Below are 17,325 nucleotides of genomic sequence, written 5' to 3'. Positions count from 1 at the left end.
ATCGGAGTATTCAATAAACAAAGTGTATCTGCCTATTTTCGCTTCGTGCCAGGAAGCCGCTTCATAACTCGAAAGTTTATGCGGACTTTTGAGTTAATTCGTTTGGGTTTTGGAGTAGGAGTCTACTCAGAGGGTGGGGGCTTAGGTTTCATCATCATCACCTTTCATCATTTCATTAATCATCAAGAAAAAAATACGTAAGACATGGCTGTATGAGAATAGTTCCCTTTGCCTTACCCTTCGAGGAAAACCAAAACAAAAAAAAAGTGAAGTGTGGGTAGTTCGGAATTCGACAAAAAGATTCACTAATCTTTTTACCCTCACTTCACTAAGTGTGGGTAGTTACACCTTCGTAATGACAACCACTCAACGCGCCAGTCATTCCTCGACCACGGTCGCAGCAACACGACCGAAACGCCGGGAAAAAACAGATTAAGAAGGTAAGTAATTGTTTATATCTCTTTTTATATTTAGTATCATAGTCAGAGGTACTTACAGTACACCCATCGCAAGATGCAAGAAGAACCACCTCACCGAGCTTTCTGTTAGACCAACGTGATAGGTCAGCCCAGCCATATCGCCGTCTATAATGGTCGAGCGAACTGTGTTAGTGAAAACTGCACTTAAGATAAAATGTAAAGGTAAGTATAATAAAGTTATTGCACCTTATACCATTTTATGATAGTGACAGCAGCAAAATTGTATCACATTTTGTCATTTGCTGAGTTTATCGTGAGCCATTAACATACCTACACACACACACATACAGCCTTACAAAACGAAGACTAAAGATAACACCCGTGTGTGAGCGAAGCACCGCTACAATCTAGATGTATTATATAAGTAGGTACTTTGAAGACTTGTGTATGAAAATTTAATGGGAGTGTAAGAAACGTTTCTGCCTGCCCTGATTGGAAATAGGCTTGATCTTGTGTATTTTGTAACCTTCATCATCATCATCATCAGCCGTACGACGCCCACTGCTGGGCATAGGCTTCCCCCAAGGATCTCCACGACGATCGGTCCTGCCTGCGCTGCCCGCATCCGCCGGCTTCCCGCGACCTTCACCAGATCGTCGGTCCACCTTCATAGCTTCACATTATTGTTTTCTTATAATAAAGTCTATGAGCACACACGGGAAGCAATTACAAGTACAGACGTAGGTTTTTTGTATGAGTACCTATCTTATATTCATCGAGTAGCCCTCGCGCCGCACGACGGCGCAGTCGTAGTAGCTGCATGCACGCGCGTGCGCTCACATATCGCAAACACCTCGTACTTTCATTTCCATCCCTTACACCGTGCTTATCAAAACTTACACGCTCTAACTTGGGATATAATTTTTAGGTTAGGTTATTATATATTTTTTCTAAACAAAAAAATGCAGAACCTGTATTATGTGCTTTAATTAAAATGCAGTTTTCACTAACACAGTTGGCGCGACCATTATAGACGGCGATACGGCTCACCTATCACGTTGGTCTAACAGAAAGCTTGGTGTCGTGCGGGTGCTTAGTGCATCTAGCGATGGATGTACCTCTGACTACCCCAATTGGGATATAACCGTGAACTTATGTTATGTGTTGTTGTTATGTTACCTTTACGTTTTTATTTATAGCTAAACACTGAGTAAGAGTGTGCTTTTAAGGACAAAGATTAGAGCTTAGTATATTGCATTTTGTCGCATTATAGCATATCCCGGACTTCATACATAAAACCTCGTATTACACAGACACTACACATTGACGTTATCGTTCACGTGCTGATGATATCAATGCGCTCCATGTCAAAAAGGCGCTTATCTGGTTTTCACTAGAAGCATAGAATAAGGAATGATATAACACATAGAACGGCAACTCTCCGCTCCCCACTAGCGGCTGAACTAAGTTTACCTCACCCCCTCGGTCTTACTTTAGTCTTCAATCGTATGGGCGTCAGACGTCACACAACAGATGCACGTGTACGATAACGTCAATGTGTAGTGTCTGCGTAAAACGAGGTGTGTAGGTACGTCATTTTCTCCAGTCATTCAAACTTCGAAATTCAATTTGAATTTTTATTTTTTTATCCCCCAGTCGGCTTCTGCGCCTTGTCCAATATCATAAGAATTGTTACATGTTTTCCATGTTTTAAAGATTTCATCTTGTATTAATTAAAAATACGTAAACAAGTACATTCCATTCAACTACAATTGTAAGAACACACACATTATTAAAAACGAACTTAAAAATAAGAATAAAAAAACTATAAATAAAAAAATGTCCTCCAGTTCACCACATCGAGGCAAAGTCCACAGAATACTGGCCACGTTGCCTCTCTGCACCGCCAAACTGTCCCTTTGGGCAAAATAACTGCCAGCTCTAGGGTCGGAAGTTGTCTCGATGAGGCGAGCTAAAATCGTCTTTAAAAATGACGTGCTTCTGGACCCCATGGGCCTAATGTTTCTACAGCATTTTTTGTTTTGTTAATTGTTTTTTTTTTGCATCAAGTAACTTATTTGTACATTGACGTCAAATAACATCCCCGTAACAGAATAAAACCAAGCACGGGACTAACAAACCGGAGCTGGAAATGCTTGGAAATGACCAATTACCAAGCCCTATTTTCCCCACAATTTTGCGGTGATTTTACCCCGCTAAGGAATGTTACCCTAAAAGAGTGGATTTTTATATTATTTGAAGTCAAAATAACAAGGCACTACGGGATGGTGTCATAAAAATCAATGGTGTTAGAAATATGTCAATTTTCTCCCGACCGTTTTTGCTAATAGGCAATATGTGATCGTCGTTTTGCGAAAAGACGCAATGTCGAGTCTGATGTGCTAGTTTATAGTCTTGGGTCAGCTTAGGGTGTTGGGCCAGGAGATTTGCGTATAAATGGGAGATAGCGGGGTAATGGCGTCATGCCTCGTGGGGTAAATTGGTAATGTTGTGATATGCCAGGAAGATATTTTTTTTTTATGTATTCATGAATACATTTTTTTGCCTTTATGCATTTACATCGTTTAAATAAACAGACTCACTTTCGCTAAGGAGTTTTACCCTCAATCAGCGCTTATCGCTATCAACCCGTTCGGGTCGATTAATTCTTTCAAATATTTTTCCTCTCAGACGACGCCCTGAGCCGAGGTTCGCGCCCAACTGGGCACCCTCAGGCCTGTTGTCTTAAACGTTGTACCGGGTGAGAGCCTTCAGCGCTCCTCATTTTTCCAGTCAAGTAGTTATTGCCACCTGCGGCAAATCTACAATAAGTCACGTCAAAAAATAAATGTTAGCTAGAACTTTCCCTGACTCCGTCCTCAGTCGACTAATAAGAAGACCTCGAACTCAACTCAAAATATGCTACTTGACAATCTAGTCAAATGAGATACTCTTTACGAAACGTCAAAACGGAAGTTTTCTTTGGAATTTGTATGGAAATACCGTTCTGTGACGTCATCAATAAAAGCGCTCAAACGTAGTACTGTTTTTTTACTTAAGTATTGTAGATTTGCCGCAGATGGCATTAACTACTTGGCCGGACAAATGGGGAGCGATTGTGTGAGTATGTGGGAATCCAGTGAGTGAGTAAGAGAAAGTTGTCAACTTAAATGATCATCTGAGGGGTGAAAGTCACGTCAAGAAAATTTACGATAAAGAAGAAAGAAAGAAAGAAACATTTATTACTTCCGGACACCACAGATACAGACAGACAGGTACATTACATTTAACACAGGACAGAAACCACACGGAAATCAATAAGTACACAGACAAAAAAAAATATCCAAAACAAAAAGAAAAACAAACCAAAATCAATAATAATAAAACTAAGTATACTAAATGCAACGCACTGACGGCCCGATCATGTGCGGTGGAGTCCGGAATAAAAGGACCTCGCTCAGCATAAGTGGCGGCGTGAGCCACGACGCTGGTATTCTGCGGGTCCTGCATAATCGCTTATCGCTCCGCTTCCTTTTCTCGCTGACTTTATACCCGACATTTATAGAGGGCGTTTCGTACCCTCTTTGAACGGTGCATCGTTATGAAATACCTTCTTGGATTTTTAATAATAATAATGTCCGGTAATAAATGTGGTCATTATAGATGGAAAAAATGTTTTATAGTGGGGTCGTAACTTTAGGGTTCGATTTTTGACCGTGTGATGGTGGTATTGAAAATATTACGGCAATTTTTCTTGTGAATATTAATCCGCGATAGCTCTGTTGAAAGAACGCGTGACTTACCTACATCTTAGTATCGCGGGTTCGAATCCCGGGGTCTAAATCAGTGAATTCGACTTTATGAGTTTGAATTCATGTTCGGATTGGTGGATAAAAAAATTTATTTAGTTACTTATGTAACACAACTGTGTAAAATAGTTACTGCCGCCTATCACTAGACGATTGTCTGAATACAAATAACCGGCAATTCTGACAGACATTATGTCGTTCTGTCAAAATACGAATAAAACCACGTGGCAGTTCCACGTATGTTAGAAAAAAAAAACAAACTTATCGATTTCGACAAAATTTATTGAATCGTTAGATATAATTGAGCCGTGTTCTAGGTTCTAGATAAAATATGAAATTCTGATTACTAAATAAATACAGATCTAAAACTGACGAAAAACATTTTCTTATTTCTATTTAATTTATTTGTGAATTTTAATCGAGAAAAACGTGATAATAAGTCCGACATTTTATCACATTTTTTCTATGACGTCACAGTGTGCTTTGTCATACAAATTACATAGTAATTTCGTGTTTTGACGTTTAGTAAAAAGTAACTGATTTGACTGGTTGGAAACTTGCCTATTCTATCACGTGCGCATGTCAGCCCTGCGGAGCTCAGAACACAATACCTTTATTCATCTGATCAATCTGTACCAACGGACAAAACTAGACGTAGATACCTAGATTACCTTCAATGACTATATCTACCTATAGGTACATTGTAGTAAAGTTGTATTCATAGGAGACAATGCAACGAGTGACGTCATGAAGCAAATAAATGACAATCGTGTTCTGAATGCGTTAGATTAGACCTCCAACTACGTTTTAGTATTCGGAATTCATATATAAACCACGCCTCTATCCCTAACGGCATGCACAGAGCTACTAACTATATGACTAGCGTTATCCGTACAAATTTTTATTACACCGAGATTTTGAGGGAGCATTGCATATTATAGATATGAGAAAATAGGTAGGCGCATCTAGTGACACCTCATTTGTTAAATTCTGACAAGTCGTTTAGAAGTTACGTTGGAATAGACGTGCGTACGTACATACACACATAACCCTCCTTTTTGCATCGCCGCAATCGGGTAAAAAGGGTTTAATCGTCGGAACCCCTGACTTGAAAAAAAAACCGTATAAAAATGTCAAATGCCCAAAAATAAACGATTCTGGGAATTCTAATTTGTGGATTCACTTCGGTCGTAAATAAAAAGCGGTGAAACAAAAAACAAAACAGCTGTTCGGGGTCGATAACCCTTTGGTTTTGACTGATCGACCGTTTGAGTTCGTTCTCGTTGTTTCACGATACGTTGTTTTTAAAATATACACACTTCCGATATTTTGTTCAGTAAAACGTGTATTTAAATTTTAAATTTGAATTTGGAACACACGCGCGACATTTTGCGCTTCAGCTGGCAACGTCGCGCGCTGTTGTGCAACGTTGCAGTACGTGTTAAGCGTTAATTGTTGCCTAGTGTATACGAAGTTTTAAGAGTAGAAGAAATTTTTTTTGATTACTTGAGGTTCTACTCACCCGATAAAACATCAGAGCTTGAAAATACCAAATAATAATGTAAGTATGTATGTATAACTATGGAGATATTGAAACTGTATCCCTACAACCAAACTCGTCTTTTCATTAAAAACTTGATCCTTTCCTCACAAAGCCTTCAAAAGAAAACTAAAAAGGTTATCCCGGAACTATTCGACGGATGAGTAGTGAAGTGAGGAGGTCCGGCTGAAAGTTACGAAGTTACCCACTAGTTTTTACAACATTACGTCAAAAGCGGGACGGTGAGAAAAAATGCGGGACTTTTGAAGCGAAACTAATACAAATCATGAGCTCACGATTATAATGGTCCTCGACACCGACCCCGCCGGCGTGTTCGACGATTTCCCTCAATCAGCGCTTATCGCTATCGACACACTAGGGTCGATTAATTCTTTCAATTATTTAGCCTTTATGCATTTACATCCTTTATATAAACAGACTCACATTCGCTAAGGAGTTTTTTCCCTCAATCAGCGCGTATCGCTATCGACCCACTAGGGTCGATTAATTCTTTCAAATATGTTTCCTCTCAGACGACGCCCTGAGCCGAGGTTCTTTCAATTCCTGAGCCGAGGTTCGCACCCAACTGGGCACCTTCAGGCCTATTGTCTTAAATGTTATACCGGGTAAAAGCCCTCAGCGATCCCCATGTGTCCGGCCAAGTAGTTAATGCCTAATGCGGCAAATCGACAATAAGTAGGTTACGTCAAAAAAGGACGGAATTTTGAATGCAACTTTTGTAATTTAATAGAACATTTTCACACGAACGAAGTCGCGGGTAACAGTCACTGATAAAACGAAAAGAAAAATATTGTATAATGCGTCTTCTTCTTCTTCTCCTAATCCTTTTATCCCCTGTTGGGTAGGGCTCGAATAACAGATTTCTACTCCTCGCGATCTTTTTCAGCCTCTGTAGTTTGCTCCCATGATATGCCGAGAGTTTTTAACTCTCGGTCAACTGGACGTCGCCATGTCGCCTTTCTTACGTTTTCCAAGCGCACATCAGGTCAGAGCTCGTCGGGACGGGTGCATAATACTTGTATAATGCTTAGGATCCAAGAAATCCGAAACGTCCCCTACATGTTTGTACTGGGACATTTCACAGCACTAAAAAGTTACTGATCCTTAGATAGGATGTTCTATCAAACTGTATGTAACTTTTGTTATCTTACTCTCGTGCTAAATCGAGTGAGAGCATTGATTTTCTCGTGAAATTAGTAGTTCGGGAAACTTGTGATGGATTTTCGTACTATTCGTAGCGTTGTCACAGCATACATAACATAAATAGCCTATATATGTCCCACTGCTAGGTATAGGCCTCCCCTCAATCAGCCGGAGGGGGTATGGAGCATACTTCACCATGCTGCTCCACTGCGGGTTGGTGGAGGAATTTTTAATTTTTGCCCTCCGAAGCACGGAATCAATTTATCAATCAATCAATCAATCAATCAATAATACCTATAATTGTGTATCTTTTCAGACAATCAGGTGATTCAAGCTTGTTAAGTCCTTACCAAACAAAGAACAGTCTCACGAAGTGATTTCGACAATGTCCCCATCGGGAATCGAACCCGGACCTCCAGATCGTGAGCCTAACGCTCTAACCACTAGACTACGGAGGCATTGTCATAGAATAAGGAATACTACGTATAGAACGGCCGCGCTCCGCTCCCCGCCAGCGGCTGAGCTAGGTTTACCTCACCCCCTCGGTCTCACTTTAGTTTTCAATCGTATGGCGTCGGACGTCACACACATATGCGTGGACGATAATGTCAATGTGTAGTGTCTGTGTAAAACGAGGTTTTTGTATGAAGTATTCGGAGTATGGCTTTGTGTATTATTACTATTAAGATTGGTAGACAAAAGTGTTTTAAGTTTACGCCGTTAAGAACCCGTTATTACGTGTTGTAATGTATCCATCCATAGGGAAGGCCCGTGCCCCAGCAGTGGGGACGTTAATGGGCTGATGATGATGATGTCATAGTCTAACCTTGCGTCATACGGTCCGCGGAGGTCCCTGTCGCTCTATGCGTCAAAACTCATCCGTCATCCGTCAACGTGACAATGGACACGCGCCCCGTCACGCGTGAAGTCCCCGACCAATGCGTGCCGTGTCTAAACTGTCAATCGGAGCACACGGGACTTACGGGACCTTTGTCCCACCACAAAATCAGGACAAGGAAACTTTTGGAAAATTTCTGAGAAGCATTCTGAATAAAGTGTACTTTTTTTGACGTGATTTATTGTAGATTTGCCGCAGATGGCATTAACTACTTGGCCGGACAAATGGGGAGCGCTGAAGGCTCTCACCGCACATGGTATTACAAAACAAGGTATGCTCAATCCTATGAAAAGCCGCCATTTCTAGCCGTTTGTTGACGTGTTACCATTAAATTGGTATCTCCAACATTACAAGGACGTTTTTTTATTATTGAACATTAAGCCAATTACTAACTAACGTACTTATTTACTATCACTTGACACATATATAAAAAATCATTAAAACTAAAGTAAGTAAATCCTTTTTTATTAAAAGTTCAAAATTGCCTTGCGAAGTATATCGTAAGTAGTTTTTTTTTTTTAATGGCAACGGAGGGTGAGATGACGTCAGCGCGGCTAACCTATTTTCTTTTTGCCCATTAGGGCAGGCAAAGGAAACGCGAGGCTAACCTTGATAATATGATAGCTGTCACTTTTGATCATAATACCTAGTTTTATTATAGAGTATGTATAGTAGAGTATGCATATCATATACAAGAAAAGTGCTGGCCAATTAGTAAGAAAAATCGGAATAAGCCACGTTAAAAAGAACTGTTCGCCTTACGTGGTAGGTACACTTAAAAAGGCCACATTAAAGCAATTCATCTAAAACCCAATATTGCTATTTGACTAAAAAAAATGAAAATCAATCTCATTTTACTTTTCGAATTTTATTTATGAATTAAGTAACAATGAGTACGACGTTTGACCGCTTTTATTGATGACGTCACATGACTGTGTTTCCATACAAACTCCAGAGAAAACTTTCGTTTTGACGTTTCGTAAAAAGTGTCTCATTTGACTAGGTTGTCAAGTAGCCTATTATATTCAAATGGTACTAAGCAAAGAGGGTATGCTCCATACCCTCTACGGTTGATTGAGAGGAGGCCTGTGCCCAGCAGTGGGACGTACATAGGCTATTTATGTATGTTATGGTACTAAGCAATAACTAAACGTTCATACGCAACGAAACGTCAAACGGTAGCTCTATAAACAATAAAGCGCAAATTTTGCTACCTTACTTTGTACGACAGCGCTCAATTTACAATAAATTAGTTATTAAGCTAAGTGCACACTAAAATGCCGTACAGAGACTTATTCAGATTAAGATATTATAGTCATAATTAAAACACATAATAACGGGTTCTTACCACGTTTAAAATGGGGATATGAGACTCCCGATATTTCGACACTGTTGCACTGTGGTTGGTGTTGTCGGGAGTCTCATATCCCCATTTTAAACGCGGTAAGAACCCGTTATTATGTGTTTTAATTATGATAATAACCGTGAAAACTTAAAACAATATATACCAGTCATTATTTAGTCAAGAAAGAAGCAAAAGTGGTGGGTGCAGTCATGAGCACCCACTGTACCCACTTTAGAATCCTATCGCACTAACATTATTTGACAATTAGTGAGATTACAGTCCAATTTGTCAAACAATTTAATGTGACATGGTACCAAAGTACATACATATTAATGCTCGTGGCCGTACATACTATCATAGAGAACGACCAGGGGGGTTAAAATGGCCAAATCGAAGCAATTCATCTAAGAAAGCAAATATGCTATTTGAAATTTGTTTGCATTGCGCACTTACATTCAAAAGGCTGTTTGTGCACTAGCCTTCTTCTTTTTCTATCGTGTGGGTTGTGAGGTGGAGTACCAACCTCATCAACCCTGGTGTCAGGGTTACTATTGAGCCGCCAAAGGCCCCCGACATGGTTCGTGTAACTACTACTTACTTACATCAGTAAGTGGTAACCGGGACCAACGGGTTAACTTGCCTTCCGAAGCGCGCATCATCTTACTTTTTTGGACAATCAGGTGATCAACCTGTAATGTCCTAACCAAACTAGGGATCATAAAGTGATTTTTGTGATATGCCCCACCGCGATTCGAACCATGGACCTCCGGATCGTGAGCCCAACGCTCAACCACTGGAGCACGGAGGCCTCTTTTTTTATTATTATTTCTTTATTGTATGTCTGAACGCATTCAAAAGGCTGTTTGTGCACTAGCCTTTATAATGATTTAATAAAGTTTATTAATTAATGCTTCAGTAAAATAATATCAGAGGTATTTTACTAAGAATTACGTAATTTATGCACTGCCCTTTCAAATTTTCAATGTTGTTTAACGATAATATCTCAGAGCTTGCCATTCATAAAAGGATATTGGATATTTTATGGTTAGTGAATGGATAGTTAGGACATTACAGGCTGATTGTCCGAAAGTAAGATTATCCGTGCTTCAGAAGGCACGTTAAGCCGTTGGTCCCGGTTACTACTTACTGATGGAAGTAAGTAGTCGTAACATGAGCCATGTCAGGGGCCTTTGGCGGCTCAATAATAACCCTGACACCAGGGTTGATGAGGTTGGTACTCCACCTTACAACCCACACGATAGAAGAAGAATGGATCCAATGTTACACAACTGAAGCAATGTACGCCTGTAACCCTTAACGGGGTAGATAGCGCCACGAGGAACTCAGAAGTCGACGTGTAATTAATTACTTCAATACTTACGTCGTAACCAAAAAATGATTTTTAGTACTTTTTACTTCATACTTGCTCCTCGGTTTAGAGTCCTCTTGTCCTGACCTTTCTGTAAAACAACGTGGATTTGTTTATCACAGGGTCCGCTTACCTAACCTGAAGATTTGACAGGTCCGGTTTTGTACAGAAGCGACTGCTCGTCTGACCTTCCAACGCGCGTAGGGAAAACCAGCCCAATACAGGTTAGGCCACATACCTCCGAATATTGCATTTCTCGGGAATGTGGGTTTCCTCACGATGTTTTCCTTCACAGCCAAGCACGTGATAATCATTTATGATCCAAACATGAATTCGAAAACAAATTCGACAATCATTGGTTCAGGCCTGTGCTGGAATCGAACCTGCGACCTCAAAGTGAGAGGCAAGGGTTTTACTAACTGGGCTACCATCGGTCAGTTCCCACTTGAATGACTCTACTAAAATGTCGATATTTTATCGATCTAATTTATTTATAAAAAATCTAAAAAATAATGCTAATTAAAAAGAGCTATTATACTGTAGATGATTTTTAAATGATAAGGGTTAATTTTAATACACACTTCCTCTCTTCCCTTCAACGTTGCTGTGCCCTACAGGGTCCATGTTTTAGTTCCTATGCCTATGTACAGTCATGAGCAATATAATGTACCTACCCACTTCAGGACTCTGTCGCACTAACATATTTGAAATTTAGTGAGACTTACAGTTCAATTTGTCACATAAGTTAATGTGAGATGGTACCAAAGTGTATACATATTAATGCTCGTGACCATACTACATGGAATGCAATAAATAATTGAGAATTGAATTGAATTGATCCTCCCCGTCTACCCTGGAAAGAACCACAGCGAAACAACCACAGTACCAACATTGTAGCTCGCTCGCCACGTGTGCCGTCAACTGTAACGTTAACCAGTAAACATAAACGGACTGAAATACATTAACTGTACGAAAGGGAGTTATGGTGCGCCGTATAATCGTCGAAAAGCAGGTATGATTCGGTACAAAAATAGATGCGTTTCCGTTGCGACGCGGCGCGAGTTATGAGCACAGAGCAACACGAGTAGCCGTTAGAGAGAAACAAAAGTTTAATTGTGTTACCGCAAAGGGCCTTTCAAGGCTAGTGAACAGGTACCTTCTGGGCGACCTCGCTTCATCTAAGGGTTCTTACAGACACCTGTCGACGAATGACAAAATGGCGGACGAAACACGCCGCAACTGCGAACGTGTCGACGGCTGCCGCCGACAGGTGGCGACGGCTGAAGTAACCTCTGCCGTTCACAACTTGCAGTTCGTCTGTAAGAACCCTTAGGCCTCTTAGGCCTTCGGACAAGTTTGGGGCCCAGAGCAAACCCATCAAAGATAAAAAAATGGGCCGATTCTGAATCGATCTACCAAGTTTGTTTCTAGCTCAGACAGAAACAATTGAAGACGCACTGTAATGGGTTTGAACAGGTGGCACTCGCTGATTAGGAAGTGCAATCCCGACCGGAGATCGTAAATTCGAGAGCAGGATATAATATAAATTTCGCCTGGTTCAATAAAAACATAAAGTTGCTGGCTAACCGATGACTAAACGATGGCTGAAAACGCTGAAAACCTTTATTATTCAATATTACTAACTATATAATTATGAAATAGAATAGAATAAAGAATAGAAATTGTTTATTATAAATGAAATCAACATAATCAAAACAAAAAATATAACTCAAGGAAATTCACCCAATCCCGTCAATCTCGAATGGGATGTCGTCGTATTATGCTTCGGGATTGATCCCGAAAATTAGAGATTTCGCGAGATCGGATCGATTGCATTTCCTAAATGGTAGGGTTAACATGCGGTTAGTAGGTGATAGGGCTAGCACTCGGATTTTTTCCGAACAGTGATGTTTTGAGGATAGCCGTGGTCGTACATAGCGGTCAAATAAAAATCTTCAATTTAGCTTCTTTTTTCTTTTTTTAATTATTTCATAAACAAATATAATTTAAGAGGTGCTTATCTAATGTTATTAAACACTTTATTGCACAATTAAAAACAAACACCTCCTCCAATGCGTCACATCAAGGCAAGGTGCCCAACAGCCTGGCAGCATTACCCCTCTGAATCGCCAGACTAATTCTCTGACAGAAATAACTACCAGCCCTAGCATCCCCCGAAGTCCTGATAAGACGCATTGAAAGATCCTTAACAAATAGCTTTGCTTCTGGACCCCAAGGACCCATCGTTTCATTTAAGAAGTTATGTTAGGTTCGCCGCAGTCGAGTAATTATGGAATGAACGCTAAAGCGATGATTTTTGTAGTTTTTCAAAGGATAGCATTCACTTGGCCGCGTCTTCAGTCTATGACTTGCACCACACCATTGGACAACGCCCAAGTACAGGTGTGGTTTACAAACATTGTAAGTCGCCCTTACCTCACTTCTATAGGTAATTTCTTTGCTATATCCTCCATATGGTGTAGGTGACACAGACGGATTGTCTCATCCGCCTTTTAACATTATGCCTAGCCATTTTGAATTACGACGGGTCAACAATCAGCCGGATTGCATACGGCTGAATGAAAGTCTGGCGGTATGTATTCGGTGATTTTCATTCTCCAACGCGGCTAGCTGTTATGCGGGTCAATAGCCGCCTCTTTGACAATTTTAGTTCCCATTTTTAAGTATCACAAATAAATATGTTTTTGCAGCTACAAACTTGTTTGCAGTTGGTAAACCAATTTTGTTAAAATACGGCTGTTTGTTCGGAACCCTAGTTCGTAAGTCAAGACTCACACTTGACCGGATTTTTTTAATTTTTTTACAGTCTCTTCACACACTCCGCCCTTATAACTTGTACCATGGTAAAGACCCACCCTGCGAGGTGCGGCCTGCACACAATGTGTCTAATGGATTGGTATTGTGTTTTTTTTTTATCATTACGAAGACTGACTACAGCACTATGAGTAGAATTTTATTACAACCATTTACTTAAGCCCGCCTTTTAGTATTAGCAAGGGACGTGGCACGGTTTATAAGAAAATCGGTTGACGGGAACAGATTTTGTTTTATGAAATGTCATAAGTAGTGTTGCTGGGTTATCGATGTCGATGTCATCATCACCAGCCCATTAACGTCCCCACTGCTGGGGCACGGGCCTTCCCTATGGATGGATAGGGAGATCGGGCCTTAAACCATCACGCGGGCCCAGTGCGGACTGATGGTTATTAACGACTGCTAATGCAGCCGGGACCAACAGCTTAACGTGGCTTCAGAAGCACGGAGGAGCTCGAGATGAATTTTTTTTTTTGTGGTCACCCATCCTATGACCGGCCTTTGCGAAAGTTGCTTAACTTCAACAATCGCAGACCGAGCGCGTTTACCGCTGCGCCACCGAGCTCCTCGATGTCGATGTAGCTAAGGTTTTTATTGCAGCTCATTGATACAGCGTTTGATACAAAAATGCGGCGAAATCTTGGTTCTTGTTTAGCTATACAATCGTACACAACGGTATATAATGTCGTGGCCAGATCTTAGAATTCGTCACTTCATGATGTGCTCGATCATTTCACGAAATCATCTTACTTTCGGACAATCGGCTGATCAGCCTGTAATGTCCTAACCAAACTAGGGATCACAAAGTCATTTATATATCTCGTCACCGGGACTCGAACCCGGGGTCTCTGGATCGTGAGTCCAATGCTCAACCACTAGACCACAGAGACCGTTAAATGAATGGGTAACATCACTATTATATTACTTGTTTCCTATGGGAATATTAGTACGGGTTTTCATAGGGGACTCATTTTGTTATTGGTTCAAAGCTTAGTCGATGGTAGTATAAATTTCCGTGAAAATAATAGCAAATAAATCACACGGAAAGGTTAGAATGGAGCTTAATTACCCGACTGCGGTGAAACAAAAGGAGCGTTATGTGTTTGACCGCTATGTATGTACGGTCACGAGTACTAATATGTATACACTTTGAAACCATGTCACATTAACTTTTTTGACAAATTACACCGTAAGCCTTAGTAAATGTCAGATATGATAGTGCGACAGGGTTCTAAAGTGGATACATGATATTGCTCATGACTGTATGCACTGTTCCCACCTAACTTTCAAACCACCTGTCAGAATTTAACAAATGAGGTGTCACTAGAAGCGTCTTGATTGTCCGGTGGTTATAGATTATATGACGTCACGCTATGACCTCGTCACGGTATAACGTAGAACCTTTGCCCAGGGATACGGGTGAAGACCTCAACGGCTGCAGAGGCAGAGATGGGAGCCATCGGTACGGCAATGCAGGACGGAAGGGGCATGTCACAGGGACTGTAACCTGGAACCTGACAGAGGGCAGCAGTAACTGTCAGTACTATTCAGAGGCAGAGGACAGGGGTCCTAGTATGGCTTTGTAATAGACTACTCTGGGCGCCATCCCACTCGCGTCAGACAGAGTACTGCGGGGCGGAAGGCAAGAGGGAAACCACTGCCCTATTTTTCCCTAAAAAAGTAGCATGGAGAGTATTTTACAGAAATGCTGCACCGACAAGAGCGTGGCTCTTAAATTCAATGTGGCGCCCTCTATTACACATAAAGTGAAAACGTAAAAAAAAATGTGTTGGATTTGGGTATCAAATGATTTTTTTAGTCTTCAACTGCTTGTCTTGTGTGTCTTGTCGTAAACTCCATTAAAAGCAAACCTACAATAAGTGACAAAAAAAGTAATCATCATCATCATCTTCATTATCCCGTTTTTCACAGGGTCCGCTTACCTAACCTGAAGATTTGACAGGTCCGCTTTTTAACAGAAGCGACGACCTGTCCGACCTTCCAACCCGCAAAGGGAAAACCAGCCCAACACAGGTTACGTCACATTATCACATACCTCCTAAATTTCTCGGGAATGTGGGTTTCCTCACGATGTTTTCCTTCACCGCAAAAAAGTAATGTCAATCATAATTTATTTTTGACAGATTTTTACTTAGAGCAACATAATTCTACACATACCTGATCAAAATATCAAGCAACAATTATTTTTATATATGCTATTTTTGATTAATTTTGTAAGTAAGTACATCATCACCAGCCCATTAACGTCCCCACTGCTGGGGCACGGGCCTTCCCTATGGATGGATAGGGAGATCGGGCCTTAAACCATCACGCGGGCCCAGTGCGGATTGATGGTTATTAACGACTGCTAATGCAGCCGGGACCAACGGCTTAACGTGCCTTCCGAAGCACAGAGAAGAAGAAGCTCGAGATGAAAACGATTTTTTTTTGTGGTCACCCATCCTATGACCGGCCTTTGCCGAAGTTGCTTAACTTCAACAATCGCAGACCGAACGCATTAACCGTTGCGCCACCGAGCTCCTCCTAAGTAAGTACATAATACCGAGCAATAAGAAAATAGGTAATTATCACGTTATATGTGTACAGCGCCATCTATATTTTTATTAAGAAACGTGGAATGGAAAGCACCTTATAGACAAGTCGGTTTCAATAAGTAGCATGTCCGTAAACCATTTAAATATTTTCGTAGTTTCCACAGTTCTAGGCAATTTTCGATACAACTCAAAATTGTTTATTTTCATCGAATATTTATTCAAATTCAACACCCTCCAATAGGAAAATCCATCAAAACGGTATCCTAGCAACCAAATAACAGATTTCACTACGTACTTACGAATAATTTGCCAGTAGCATCCATTCGCAGAATCGAACACCACGTTTCCAAATTCAAATTTTAAAAACTTGTCAACATCTGTTTATTTCCAATTCCCGCGCGCGCCTTTTATGTTATTATTTTTTATTATCTTTTTAAATCAATGTAAAGGAGTTTTAGAATCGTTTTCGCATTGTTTCGCACTGGCGTCGAAAGTGAGAATTAATCGATATTATTTGACCTTAACATTTGGAATGGTGCAATAAGTACGTATTGATTATCGCTGGAACTTAGCAGGTGAGGTTTTTGCTACATCTATTACTTTATCTATTAGTCTGTGGCTTTAGAATTATGCTTAGTAAGCATATTTTGGCGCCAATAAGCTTGTATAAGTCTATGATAATCCAGATTATTCTATGCTTGAACGGGAGCGAATAAAAAACATTGAACGCGTTCAGTTGCTTGTCTCCCCGAACGTGTCGTAAAATCCGACAAAAAATGTCGTAAGTAATGATTTTTATTAATAAATCATAGTACGCTTTATGATATCCATCGAATTAGGTAGGTAGTTTCCTAGGTCAAAGATAAATTATGAAATTAAGATTACTAAATAAAGACAGATCTAAAAGTGACAAAAAACGTTTTCTTTTTCTATTTAACTTATTTATGAATTTGAATAAAGAAAAATGTAATAATATGTTTTACATTTTTTCATGTTTTTCAATGACGTCACAGGTTGCTTTTTCATACAAATTCCATAGTAATTTCGTGTTTTGACGTTTAGTAAAAAGTAACTGATTTGATTACTTAGTTGTAAACTACCCTATTCTAAATTTAAACCATTTATTTATCAAGTAGGCCCTGATTTACACAACCTACATTACCCACACGATAGAAGAAGACTATATACCTTCATCATTCATCAATACCTACTCCACATTTTCAATATCGCATCACTATCTACCCTCCTACGATCACATCAAAAGTGCATACATCACAGTAGATTATCTTATCTACCTGATAAACTGCATGTTCTGTGGAAGCTTTTAGTGGGAATATACTATATACATTGGGTACTTCCCTTGAAAGACAATGAAACCGTGGTAGCTCAGT

The 17,325-nt window shown here is 40.2% G+C and overlaps 1 protein-coding gene across 2 annotated transcripts in view; it reads left to right on the top strand.

Annotated features, from left to right (window-relative positions):
- The first annotated feature begins 384 nt into the window (after positions 1-384).
- The window catches only part of LOC126377713 (NACHT and WD repeat domain-containing protein 2), a 60,363-nt gene continuing 43,422 nt past the window's right edge, over positions 385-17,325 (top strand). Inside the window, exon 1 of one of the 2 annotated variants that reach the window (XM_050025483.1) lies at positions 385-440. The gene's annotated coding sequence lies outside the window, so the exon portion shown is untranslated. Of the gene's footprint in view, positions 441-16,302; positions 16,510-17,325 lie in introns of those variants that run through there. The other variant, XM_050025482.1, reaches the window with a different exon arrangement.

This window comes from Pectinophora gossypiella, chromosome 24 (assembly GCF_024362695.1).
Source record: "Pectinophora gossypiella chromosome 24, ilPecGoss1.1, whole genome shotgun sequence".
Classification (NCBI taxonomy): Eukaryota; Metazoa; Arthropoda; class Insecta; order Lepidoptera; family Gelechiidae; genus Pectinophora; species Pectinophora gossypiella.
The sequence above is the reverse complement of the archived record's forward strand: the minus strand, read 5'-3'. Positions and strand labels throughout refer to the sequence as shown.